This window comes from Lissotriton helveticus, chromosome 6, assembly GCF_964261635.1.
Source record: "Lissotriton helveticus chromosome 6, aLisHel1.1, whole genome shotgun sequence".
Lineage (NCBI taxonomy): Eukaryota > Metazoa > Chordata > Amphibia > Caudata > Salamandridae > Lissotriton > Lissotriton helveticus.
This window is the reverse complement of record NC_136067.1, coordinates 2,125,062,527-2,125,074,646: the sequence shown is the minus strand read 5'-3', so window position 1 is coordinate 2,125,074,646 and position 12,120 is coordinate 2,125,062,527. Positions and strand designations below refer to the sequence as shown.

General features: G+C 39.0%; 1 protein-coding gene across 1 annotated transcript in view; it reads right to left on the bottom strand.

Annotated features, from left to right (window-relative positions):
• Window positions 1-11,122, bottom strand: part of LOC144762094 (uncharacterized) — a 142,923-nt gene extending 131,801 nt beyond the window's left edge. The window contains exon 1 of the mRNA XM_078647221.1: window positions 11,035-11,122. The gene's annotated coding sequence lies outside the window, so the exon portion shown is untranslated. The remainder of the gene's footprint in view (window positions 1-11,034) is intronic.
• Between the last annotated feature and the right edge of the window lie 998 nt (window positions 11,123-12,120).

The window sequence follows — 12,120 nt, the reverse complement described above, 5'->3', positions numbered from 1 at the left end:
TCCATTTACCATAGGCTTACATATACGATCTCAAGTTGTTTAACATAAAGTATTATTCCCTTACAGTATATAAGGGGATTCCTCTGGAACCTACAGGTCAAATATATTTGTCTTCCTATTAATAATTTCACAGTCCCAGAATGGTAAAATTAATTCACCTCCATAAATTATTCCCACACTTAGGAAACATACATAATTGTTCCCTCTAGTTAAGACTAGTTACAATCTAGACACAGTACTATTATGAAATTGCGTGTATATGTACTAAAAATGTAAGTAGACAACAAAGAGGGGATGAGGTAAGTTGAACACTGTCTCTGAATCATATCATTCCAACATTTTCATACTGTAACATTCTAACCCAGAAAATATTGCATTTCATCATCAATATTAATCCCGAGTTCAACTGCCCGTAATCTAATAATCCAGCGTACTTCAGCCTGTTTTACTTTAAATTCTCTATTCCCTCCCCTCACATTGGGTGGGATGCTCTCTAATCCATGAAATGAGAAACTTTTATTGGGACAATTTAGTGCATGTAATCCTATGGGATACTTCTGATCCATATTTTTAAAAGCTCTATAATGTTCTGCTATGCGTTCTTTCATGCTACTTATAGCACTACTTATATAGATCTGCTGACATTTGCACACTATTATATAGACTACATATTTTGTTGTACAATCTATATGTTGTCTTATATAATATTTTTTAGATCCATTATATGCAAATTCTTTCTTATCCTTAAATGCCAATCTGCACAAACTACAGTTGTTGCATTTAAATGAACCAATATTATGTGTGTATAGCCAGGTTTGTGTTACTGTATTATCCCTAAGGTAGCTTGGGCTGGTAATATTGCCCACTGTTCTACCTTTCCTATACGCTATTCCTGGACATTTAGAGATATATCTCTGTAATGATGTATTAGAAGTTAAAAGATGCCAGTGTCTTTTCAGAATGCCATATATTTTATGGGACCACGGGTGGTATCCCGTAATCAATTTAACAGGTATTATTTTGTTGGGATCCTCAATTCGTGGTTTTAATGTGTCCAACCTCCTCAACTTCTTCACTCGATTTTTAGCTTTAGTAAGAACTTGCGGATCATAACCTCTGAATAGAAATCTCTTTTCCATGTCTTTCAAGGTATCTAGAAAATCAGTTTCATTAGCACAATTTATCCTTGCTCTATAGAATTCACCATAGGGAATTGCATTTATTTGAGTTCTGGGGTGAGCACTTTCAGCATTTAACAATGAGTTACATGAGGTCTCCTTTCTATGCATTCTACTCTTCAATTTGTCACCCTCAACAAATAGTTCAACATCTAAGAAGACCAAAGTTTTGGCATTATAATTCATGGTAAATTTGATATTATAGGTATTGTTGTTTAAGAAGTCAAAAAACTCTTTTAATTTTTCTACTCCTCCTGTCCATATCAAGAGACAATTGTCAATATACCTACCATAATACATTATGTATTCCTGCCAGGTTGACCCCGGTTGGCCCCAGATATGCACCGCCTCAAACCGTCCCATAAAGAGACAGGCGAAGGACGGTGCAAATCTGGAGCCCATTGCCGAGCCACATATTTGCTGGTACCAAACTGTTTTAAACATAAATACATTTTGTTCTAAGATGATCCTGGCCATATCTACCAGCATGTTGGAGTGATCCAGGAGCTCCACCGGTCTTTTATAGAGATAATATCTTAGGGCTTCTAATCCCAATTCATGGGGTATGTTAGTATATAAGGCAACCACATCTATTGTTACCAGTATCATCGTTTCATCCCAAGATATATCCTCAATAATATTTAGTACATGTTTAGTATCTTGTATTGTAGATGGCAGATTGGCTACATATGGTTGAAGATATGTGTATACAAACTCAGATAATTTTTCAGTTGGTCCTCCCACCCCAGACACAATAGGTCTCCCTGGTGGTCTAGTAGCATTTTTATGGATTTTAGGCAGGCAATATAGACATGGAAAATTAGGTTTGTCCACTGTTAAATATTTATATTCATCCTCATTTAGTAATCCAGCCGCATACCAGAGTTTCAAATGATCATTGATAAGTTTAGTTACCTTGAATATGGGGTTGTTAGAAAGTCTCCTATAAAAGTTAACATTTCCCAGCTGTCCTAGTATTTAATCCTCATAGTATTTTCTATCTAGAATTATTATGTTCCCCCCTTTATCAGCTCTCTTTATTACTATTTCCTCGTTAGATGTTAGTATTTTCAGGGCATTGCGTTCACCAATAGTCAGATTATCCATGTGTTTCTTAGTTCTTGCATCATTAATTTTGCCTTCCGCTTTGTCCAAATCATTTAGGACCACTCTGTAAAATGCATAAATGCTATTACCATTACCATTTAGATTTTGATTTAAGACCACTATCTATTGTTTCATTAGTGTTATATTCCAAATCTTGCAGTACTTTATGCATTGTGATTGGGTCTTCCTCACTTTCAGTAATAGATAGTAGCAAAGCCATGTCTCTTATTTCTTGTATACAAAGATCTCCAACAACAATGTCTGGTGTATGTTTTTTATTGGGATTTTCATCAAACTCAAAATAATGTTTAAGTTTAAGATTTCCTATAAATCTATACAAGTCAATCTTGACATCTGTTAAATAACACAATAAGAGACACGGCTTTGCTACTATCTATTACTGAAAATGAGGAAGACCCAATCACATCAGACAAAATAGCTAGATCTCAATTGACGAGGGAAAATTTGCAGATAAACAGGGTGGGGACTAAGGGCCAGGACAGGTGAGGGCAAAGGTCAGTAGCAGGAAAGTGGGGTGGGGGCGTTTACTTGCTCAACCATCAAACGACCTAACAATCCACACAATCATGCTAAAACATATGCATCAAATAGGCAAATGTGTTTTTACTGCTGTTGCAGACTGTGCTGCACCCATTACGTGAAAGAGGCAGCTTCACTTATAATTTCTAAGCTTTACTTGTTCTGTGACTGTAGGAAGTCTGTACTGATATACTGGTATAAAGGTTTTCTGTCACAGAGTAAAGCTTCCACTGCCTACCATGCTGCGCCTGTTATGCAAAGGAAGGAAGCTTGCATTCATGCCCTTGCTGTATCTGTTCTATGAGGAATGGAAGCCTGCAATGGTGATGCTAAGCTGTGCCTGTTATGTGAGGGATGGTGTGGTATACTTCTGTGAACCTGGGAAACTTGTCAACTGATGCACCTTGTGTAGCTGTTCTGCAAGAGAGGAAAGCTTGCACTGCCAATGCCACTATGTGTTTGTTCTGTAAGTGATACTTGCACTGTTGGTGATGTGCTGTACCTATTCTTTGAGGGACAGAAGCTTGCCCTGAAACTACCCCTCATGTTTCAAAAGCATTAATCACACCCACTACTGTACACCTGTCCATTGGTGCCATTGGAGTGCATCTGGTGGTGGGTTCTAACCATGATCGTGAGCATCCACTTGATACCTGCCTTATTTGAACATTTGCAGAAAGGGCTGTCCCCTTCCTCAGATAAACATTTTAGACATTCCTGTGGATTTTAGATTGTGGAAGAGCCAGGAAATGGTAACAGTTTGAATAAAACAGTGTATGCTTTTTCCTCTCTACCCCAGGTGAGGTCCGCTGCTGGGCTTGGCCTATTAAAAGCCTTGCTCTGACTTCCCACACTGGACCTGGTTTGCAGATATCAGGTATAGGTTTATGCTAGCCTGTTTTGCTTGGCCTCTCTAGTATTTCTGCACTGCTGCCTCTGGTTGACCCCTCCCCCATTCCTGTCCTCCCCTAACATTCTTCATGTCATTCTATACCTCCATAACCTTGCTCAATACCAGTCCCTTGCTTCCTCACTGTACCATTCTCTTCCCAGTACTGCCACACACATACCTCACTAGAGTTCTTTATGATTAGTAATCCTAATAACTTATTTTCAAAAGAGCTCCATGCCACACTCTTGCAGTTTCAAAGCGCTGGAAATAACAATAAAGTTCAGGAAATCACTAAAAACCCTTTTTTTTCCTCATCCATAACTCCCTCCTCTGCGGAAACCACAGGAGATTCAGGTTTAGCGCTGGGATGCTCTAGGGTTACTACGCGCTCTACAAAACTTTTAAATAAATAAATAAATAAATAACAGATGTAACTACTGCTCAATATAACAGTTCTCCACTTACCCTTCTCTGGAGGGTGGCAGGTAAGGCTTCTGTCCAATAACTTAAGCTCACAATTTCAAGGTCACACCAAATGTCAGAGGAAAGACAATGCAGTATTTCGTCAGTCTCTTCCCTTTTCTACTCAGTTTCTGATGCTCTGGCCTACTCCAGCGTGCAGCATTCCATCGCCCTGCTTTTCTTCTAACCTCCTATGCATTTATGACCTGCACCTCAAGATCTAAGGGTGTTTATTTTTTATTTCTCTTGCCAACTTTTTACCTCTCAACCCCTAGTATTAACCCTGCTGCCTAACATGGCACTTTCATTGTGCCGGTACACTGCGAACATAAACACTTTCATTCCTGCCCAGCCCAGTGCTGTCTTATGTAATCAAAGTCGGCTCCGTCCTTCAAGGCCGCCCATATATTCCACTGGACATTTTCTTCTGTTGTTCACCACAACCCAATTACAAACTGCCCCCAACTCAATGTGCTTTAACCTCACCCCATCTTTTCCGCCACCATATTCTCTTCCCCAGGTTTGCCATGTAACACCCTACTTTCGTTTTTGACAATTACCAATAATGTAGCACTCTTAACGTAAGGTCTAATATTTAGAATCATATTACACCTGGAATCCGCTCGATGTCAGGTCACCTCTGCCACCCTCAGCAGCTGAGAAGTGACAGGCGTGGGCTCTATAAAAGCACTGTTTTCCTTACTTTCCTTTTTGTGACACTAGTTAAGAAAAAGCTCTGTAAAAAAACACACACACTCACACATATGAAAATATCACACATAGGCAATCTGAAACATTGGCAAATACGTTACATGAGGTGCTGATGACATAAAAAGGAAACACGTTATGCACACGCTTTTACAGTAAAAGGGTACACTTACAAAACACTCACATGCAGTTCCAGAGGGAGAAGAGCCCTCCTGCCGATTTGACGTTCTCGAATGTTCTTCTAAAGGGACACGTGATAGCAAAATGCCCTGGGCCTGGCAGCAAACACAAGAGGAAACGCTACGTCGGTTGATGGGCAGAATCAAAAAATAAAATGAGGCCAATCGCCCTTCAACTCGCACCTAAAGCTGAGCCAGATTGTATTGTGGTTTTGCCGCCCCTGCGCTAACATTCACATCTCTTGTGAGCTGTGAAGGCGCATGGGCATTTTGTCTTTTTCTACGACATCAGGCACTCAAGTCCTGCGGACCCCCTGGGAATGTGTCACGGACCCCTGGGGGTCCGCGGACCACAGTTTTGGACAAAGCGGAAGGCAAAATTAATGATGCAAGAACTAAGAAACACATGGATAATCTGACTATTGGTGACCGCAATGCCCTGAAAATACTAACATCTAACGAGGAAATAGTAATAAAGAGAGCTGATAAAGGGGGGAACATAATAATTCTAGATAGAAAATACTATGAGGATGAAATACTAGGACAGCTGGGAAATGTTAACTTTTATAGGAAACTTTCTAAAAACCCCATATTCAAGGTAACTAAACTTATCAATGATCATTTGAAACTCTGGTATGCGGCTGGATTACTAAATGAGGATGAATATAAATATTTAACAGTGGACAAACCTAATTTTCCATGCCTATATTGCCTGCCTAAAATCCATAAAAATGCTACTAGACCACCAGGGAGACCTATTGTGTCTGGGGTGGGAGGACCAACTGAAAAATTATCTGAGTTTGTATACACATATCTTCAACCATATGTAGCCAATCTGCCATCTACAATACAAGATACTAAACATGTACTAAATATTATTGAGGATATATCTTGGGATGAAACGATGATACTGGTAACAATAGATGTGGTTGCCTTATATACTAACATACCCCATGAATTGGGATTAGAAGCCCTAAGATATTATCTCTATAAAAGACCGGTGGAGCTCCTGGATCACTCCAACATGCTGGTAGATATGGCCAGGATCATCTTAGAACAAAATGTATTTATGTTTAAAACAGATTGGTACCAGCAAATATGTGGCTCGGCAATGGGCTCCAGATTTGCACCGTCCTTCGCCTGTCTCTTTATGGGACGGTTTGAGGCGGTGCATATCTGGGGCCAACCGGGGTCAACCTGGCAGGAATACATAATGTATTATGGTAGGTATATTGACGATTGTCTCTTGATATGGACAGGAGGAGTAGACAAATTAAAATAATTTTTTGGCTTCTTAAACAACAATACCTATAATATCAAATTTACCATGAATTATAATGCCAAAACTTTGGTCTTCTTAGATGTTGAACTATTTGTTGAGGGTGACAAATTGAAGAGTAGAATGCATGGAAAGGAGACCTCATGTAACTCATTGTTAAATGCTGAAAGTGCTCACCCCAGAACTCAAATAAATGCAATTCCCTTTGGTGAATTCTATAGAGCAAGGAGAAATTGTGCTAATGAAACTGATTTTCTAGATACCTTGAAAGACATGGAAAAGAGATTTCTATTCAGAGGTTATGATCCGCAGCAAGTTCTTACTAAAGCTAAAAATCGAGTGTAGAAGTTGAGGAGGTTGGACACATTAAAACCACGAATTGAGGATCCCAACAAAATAATACCTGTTAAATTGATTACGGGATACCACCCGTGGTCCCATAAAATATATGGCATTCTGAAAAGACACTGGCATCTTTTAACTTCTAATACATCATTACAGAGATATATCTCTAAATGTCCAGGAATAACGTATAGGAAAGGTAGAACAGTGGGCAATATTACCAGCCCAAGCTACCTTAGGGATAATACAGTAACACAAACCTGGCTATACACACATAATATTGGTTCATTTAAATGCAACAACTGTAGTTTGTGCAGATTGGCATTTAAGGATAAGAAAGAATTTGCATATAATGGATCTAAAAAATATTATATAAGACAACATATAGATTGTACAACAAAATATGTAGTCTATATAATCGTGTGCAAATGTCAGCAGATCTATATAGGTAGCACTATAAGAAGCATGAAAGAACGTATAGCAGAACATTATAGAGATTTTAAAAATATGGATCAGAAGTATCCCATAGGATTACATGCACTAAATTGTCCCAATAAAAGTTTCTCATTTCATGGATTAGAGAGCATCCCACCCAATGTGAGGGGAGGGAATAGAGAACCTAAAGTAAGACAGGCTGAAGTACGCTGGATTATTAGATTACGGGCAGTGGAACTCGGGATTAATATTGATGATGAAATGCAATATTTTCTGGGTTAGAATGTTACAGTATGAAAATGTTGGAATGATATGATTCAGAGACAGTGTTCAACTTACCTCATCCCCTCTTAGTTGTCTACTTACATTTTTAGTACATATACACGCAATTTCATAATAGTACTGTGTCTAGATTGTAACTAGTCTTAACTAGAGGGAACAATTATGTATGTTTCCTAAGTGTGGGAATAATTTATGGAGGTGAATTAATTTTACCATTCTGGGACTGTGAAATTATTAATAGTAAGAAAAATATATTTGACCTGTAGATTTCAGAGGAATCCTCTTATATACTGTAAGGGAATAATACTTTATGTTAAACAACTTGAGATCGTATATGTAAGCCTATGGTACATCAAACGTTTTTTTTATTTTAGAGGTTATATTCCTCATGTATCATCTCATTTGTTTTACTTTAAGCATAAGATATAATGAGAAAATTAGACGACATCTTAAATATTTCGAGATCGTATAAGTAAACCTATGACTACTTTGGAATATAGGATATAGATAAGGAATAATACGAGAATTTAAATAACTTTAAGATCCTATAAGCGAGTTTACGTTACTATTGACCATTTAAAGATGGCGCTTATGATATAGTTAATCGGAACGAAGCTCTAAATAGATCTTAACTGGACTATTATAGTTAGGAAATTGGCGATTTTCCTTTAAAGATATTTAAGAATCTTATCTCTTTTGCGTGATGAATAAAGATCGTACACTTATAATTAATATCGCAAAATTTTTTTTTTGCGATTATAATATGCACACGATATGTATAAATACCGAGGTTTAGCTGGATTAATTACTAGGGTGATTCCCTTTGATCTACGTGTGTTATTTCCGTTAAACTATAAATTATTATAATTAGAATACTCAGTCCCTTTTTCCTTTCGTAATACATTCATGTATAAATAACCCAAACTAAGATGGCGACGATGCTAGACGCCGTTCGTGCAAAGACTCCCTTGTGCCGAGATAATTTACTCCTTTACCGGTAAGAGTGAAGCTAGAGATGTTAAACTTATTTTAAACGGTACTTCAGAGATTAATACTCTGATTTCAATTGGGAATTTTGTTTTATAGAAAGAAAGGATAGGTTGTGACTCGGTTTTACGAAATTTGGATACGAGAGCCCCGTTATTCCGAGGAACATATGCAAAACGGAGGTATTGATTTATTTTATGATTGCTGCTCAGTTATTTGTTATTTCCTCTATTATTAGTGAGAGGTTTTCTTAAAACATGATAAACTGTTTAATTTTATGTTTGTTACTCAATTACTTGTCATTTCCTTCAGTATTAGTGAGAGGTTTCTTAAAACATGATAAACTGAGTAGCACCAATGTGTTTAATAATAATTTAAAGTTTTAGAAAATATGTCAAACTGGGCGTTACCGCTTATACCCCTATGATGAGAGTAGTCCTTCCTGAATGAGTGTAATAATGTTTTCTCTTAAGCATCTGGAAAATATATTAAAATGTTATAATCCCTTGCTCTGTTTATAAAAATTGTGACATCGTGAATTTGCAGTATCAAATTAGGGCAATATGTTTAGAAATTTTAAATACAGAATGCTCTTTATAAAGGGGTCGCCTAAATTGAAACGTCTCTAGACTTGGTTACCGTTCAGGATGTGTCTGATATCAGATACATGTACAGTAATAGTGAGAGGCTCCTTAAAACATGAGAAACCAAGTGGCACAAATGCGTTTGGTAAGAATTAGAGGGCTAAAAAATATGTCATTCTGAGAGCTCCGTTTATACTTTTATGACGAAAGTAGTCCTTGTTGAATAAGTGTTATAATAGTTTTTCTAAAAAAAAATGTTGAGTAACTTATCAATTGTTATAATTCTTTGCTCTGATTATATGGCTTGTGACACTGTGAATTTTCAGTGTCAATTTAGGGCGATGTATTAAGAAACTGCAAATGTAGATTGCTCTTTATATAAAGGGGTCCCCTAAATTGTAATACCTTTAAGATGCTGATACTATATATAAGCACAGAATTATAATTAGGGATATACTTGTTAAAACTAATATAGTTTTCTTTTTTCTTTTTTCTCATCTTTTCTGACAGATATTTTATTTATTTCTATAGGAAAACGTATGCTGACAAGGCAACACTATACACATTAATATGTGTCTAACTTAGGTAAATGGACCTTTTGGGTCTAAATGGATTCTTAATAAGAAACTAAATGTAATGATTGGATATATATTTTATTGAATTCGATTGTATATATTCTTTTAGGATAACTCAAGTTCTGATCACCCTTTGGTTTCGCCAATATTTTGATAAAAGATAGACAATCGGTGAGTCTAGCATCTTCATGTTTATGCAATATTGGAAACTTTAGAGATTGCGTGATATATTATCTGATAATGTTAATGTAGTGTATATGAAATGTAAAAGAACATGTATATCGGTATCTCATCCTTTTCTCTGTGCGTTTTTAAGTTCTTCCTTGATCGCTACGAAGAATTTCTCAAAATAGAAGTGCAAAAAGATGTACTGTAAACTGTAAATAGGATCAATCTAAACTGAAAAAAGATGTATTGGCTCTTAATTGAGCAAAAACTAGAACTGACAGTACTATTATTGTTTTGTATTCGCTTGAAAAGTGGAGTTTCTTAATCAAGAATAATCATTCAAGCTTTACAAATCAGAGATAATTGATCTTATTGCTGAAGTCATGTACCTATGGTTTTATAATTATCTAAATTTTTAGGAATCTTTAGTAATTTTAAACTTGTTTAATTTGCTTCCAGCCCTGACGAAGTCCATAAGCTGTAAAAGTTAGGACGAAACACGTGTTGGCAAAGCAAAAAAGAATGGAAAAGTACTGAGTGACTGAAAAGAAGAAAATAAAGATGAAGTTTTGAAATATATCGGACTTACCTTCTATTCTTTCTATAATTTCTCTGTGTTGGTCTATGGATTGATTCTGAGATGAGTTTCTGGCATTGCTCAGGAGGAGAATTTGGTTATGTATCTCAGCATACAGATAACCTCTCTCCCTGTGCACAGCCCTCTCTCAGTGTGCATAACCCTCTCTCAGTGTGCACGGTGCGTCCTCCATGTGCACTGGCCCATCTCAGCGTGTACAGCCCCCTCTCTGCGTGCACAGCCCCCTCTCCGCGTGCACAGCCCCCTCTCAGGGTGCACAGCTCCTCTCATCTTGCACAGCCACCTCTCAGTGTGCAAAGGGCAGTCTTAGTCTGCACAGGCCCCTCTCAGTGTTGCACAGCCCCCTCTCTGTGTGCACAGCCCCTCTCTGTGTGCACAGCCCCCTCTCAGTGTGCACAGCCCCTCTCACCGTGCACAGCCCCCTCTCAGTGTGCACAGCCCTCTCTCAGTGTGAACAGTGCCCTCTCAATGTGCACTGGCCCCTCTCAGGGTGCACAGCGCCTCTCAGCTTGCAGAACCCCCTCTCAGGGTGCACAGCGCCTCTCAGCTTGCACAGCCACCTCTCAGTGTGCACAGGGCAGTCTTGTTATGCACAGGCCCCTTTCAGTGTTGCTCAGCCCCCTCTCTGCCTGCACAGCACCGCTCACAGCGCACAGCCCCCTCTCAGAGTGCACAGGCCCCTTTCAGTGTGCACAAGGCCATCTCAGCGAGCACATACCTCTCTCAGTGTGCACAGCCCCCTCTCAGTGTGCACAGGGCGACCTCAGGTTGCAGATACCTTTCTCAGTGTGCACAGCCTCTCTCAGTGTGCACAGCCTCTCTCAGTGTGCACAGCCCCCTCTCCGTGCACTGCCCCCTCTCTGATCGCCTTTTTATTATCATCTTGGCCAGGAGGCCGGGTCTGACGGGAAGCGTTCAGGTCATGGCCTGGACTTTGGACCAGGCTGTTTGTCGAAGAGAAAGTCAACATGGTGTCCGTCTGTCTGCGCCCTGCGGGGCACCCGCTGTCTGGAATAGGCGCATCGTTCAGGGGTGGGGGCGGTGGGCTTCACTGGGGGTCTCAGCCTGGGCTGCTGCAGTCTGGAGTCTTAACTTTGGAAGGCCCTGGTTTTTCACAGGTCTTTTCATATTTACATAACTTTGTAAACTGGTTACGGGATCTTTGTGTTTTTTCTGGTTCCAGTAACCCCAGGGCCCCCCTATTCCTTACATTTATGTTTTATATTTACTAGTGTGAAAATGCATTTCATGAAAAGGAATATAATGTTGGGTTGCCAAAAGAAAAATGCCAGCCATGTGTTGTTTAAAGAGCCTTTTTTTTGTACCGTCTGGGACATCAAATTAATAAGCCTGCACCCTAATCATAAGACTGGAAGTTTGTTGCAGGATCAGCACATTATTTATTTCCTCACCCTCGATCTCTGATTAATGCCGCAATAGCATGGCTTTAAGTGAGCCGGGTCCTGCCGGTGCTCAGCACCAGCACTTTGTTAAAGAAGGCGCCGGTACGGGTCGCTATCGAGCTCCCCATTTCCACCCTCACATTCAGACAGGAAACAAAATCTTAACTCTGCGCAGTTCACTGCTTTGATGTAACTTTTATTTTTTTCATTTCTGTATCGCTAATCTTGAAGTGCTTTACATGAGCACCAACAAGGACATCTTCATTTATTTTTCGGTTGGCACGGGCGATTAAGTGATTGGCCCAGAAACACAGGATGTTGAGTCTACGCTGAGACTCAAACCTGCTTCCTCAGCTCCAAATATGGCAGCTCTAGCAATTATGCCACAACCTCTTGCACAA